Source organism: Pleurodeles waltl, chromosome 12 (genome assembly GCF_031143425.1).
Source record: "Pleurodeles waltl isolate 20211129_DDA chromosome 12, aPleWal1.hap1.20221129, whole genome shotgun sequence".
Lineage (NCBI taxonomy): Eukaryota > Metazoa > Chordata > Amphibia > Caudata > Salamandridae > Pleurodeles > Pleurodeles waltl.
This window is the reverse complement of record NC_090451.1, coordinates 111,823,942-111,825,749: the sequence shown is the minus strand read 5'-3', so window position 1 is coordinate 111,825,749 and position 1,808 is coordinate 111,823,942. Positions and strand designations below refer to the sequence as shown.

The 1,808-nt window shown below is 47.1% G+C and overlaps 1 non-coding gene across 1 annotated transcript; it reads right to left on the bottom strand.

Moving 5' to 3' along the window:
- Positions 1–275: 275 nt before the first annotated feature.
- TRNAH-GUG (transfer RNA histidin (anticodon GUG)) lies at positions 276–347 on the bottom strand. The gene has a single exon. It is a non-coding gene; the product is annotated as a tRNA-His (tRNA).
- Positions 348–1,808: the final 1,461 nt, after the last annotated feature.

Sequence of the window (1,808 nt, the reverse complement as noted above, 5' to 3'; positions counted from 1 at the left end):
ACAGGAGCCTCGGCGCTGCAGGTACAGGAGACACAGACATCCATCCCTCTTGCTGACCGTGTCCCGTGAAACCAAACTGTAGCTCATACTTTTCACATCAGGACCGCCACAAACGTAAAAGCGCAGAAAGGTGAAATAAATAATAACATTGTTAACGCGTTCTTCAAAGACATTTAATTTCACCGTTGAAATTAGGTTCAAGCTCTTAACTCATGTAAATATTAAGAAGTGAGAATAAAAACGCTGCCCAACTGCCGTGACATTGCCCCCTGCAACGCCGTGACTCGGATTTGAACCGAGGTTGCTGCGGCCACAACGCAGAGTACTAACCACTATACGATCACGGCGAGCTACTTGGGCTCTGAAAAGTCTCCCCTGGTGTGGCTCTGATAGGCTTAAAAAAGGTCACAGTGTCCGTGGAGTGGATAGATTTAGCGTTTGTTTAAAACCCATCTTTTCAAGTTAGATTAGGGTCTTTTCTTTGAGTAGCAGATCACAGCAAATATTTACCTCTCTGCATCCAGTGACAAGACTCCCCATAAACCAAGAAGCTCAGACTTCTTAACAAGATCCACCACTCTGCCCTGCAAGTCTCAAGTGTTCTATGAGTGCTGGGGTCGGGGAAGTGAACACTGCAAAAACTTAATCCACGGCCGACCAAACTCCTCCAGGCCAGGAGGGGCTCGGAACACGCCCCCACATATTGTTGTTTTTTTCTTTTCTGGGTGTCTCTTCAGACACATTCAGCTGCTTGGTGCATACTGCTTTAGAGTTGCATTGTGTGGAATGAAGTGGCGTAAACTTGACTAGCAAACAATGGAGTGGTGATGAATGGAGGGTCATAGAAGGGAGTAGATTGAAGTGCAAAGAGTAGAGTGACGTAATGTGTCATAGAATACAGTGGAATATAATGAAGTGGTGTGCCTTGGCATGGCGTTGAATAGCATTGTGAGGAATGGAGTGGCATAGAGCAGAGTGGGGTAGAGAGGAGTGAGGTTGCATAGAATGGCATAGAGTAGCATAGAGTAAAGTAGTGTGGTGTAGAGTGGCATAGTGTGGTGTAGAGTGAAGTGGCACGGAATGGCATAGAGTCAGAGAACAGTGTGTCATGGAGAGGGGTGGCAAAGAATTAGGAGGAGTGGAGTCGGACTGCATGAAGTAGAGTGTTGTGGAGTTGAGTAGCATACAGTCGCGTTGCATGGAGTGACACTGTGGTGTAGAGAGGAGCAGAGTAAAAAGTGGCATAGAGTAGAAAGGCCTACAGGAGAGTAGTGTAGAGTGGCACAGCATAGAGTAGTGTGCAGTAGAGTGGCATAGAGTAGAGCGCATGTAGTGCCATTGAGTGATATTGTGTGAGATGGAGTGGAGTGGAGTACAGTGAAGTGGCATGGAATGAAGTAGTATAGAGTAGAGTGGGAGAGAGTAAAGTGGAGTGGCATAGAGTGAACTAGAGTAGAGCGCAGTAGGATAGAGTGGAGTGGCATGGAGTGGAATGGAGAGGCACAGAGTAGGGTAGAGTGCAAAAGTGTGGAATGGCATGGAGTTGAGTGGAGTGGCATAGAGTAGAGTGGCATTCTGTGGGGTGGATTAGAGTGGCATGGAGTGGCATATAGTAGAGTGGAATAGAGCTTAGTGGTGGAGAGTACAGTGGCTTAGAGTGGACTATAGTAGCATGGAGTAGAGTAGCGTAGAGTAGAGAGGGGTGCAACGGAGTAGAGTGGCATAGAGTTGAGTGGTGTACAGTGGCGTAGAGTAGAATGGGATAAAATAAAGTGGCGTACAGTAGACTGGAGTAGAGTAGCATAGAG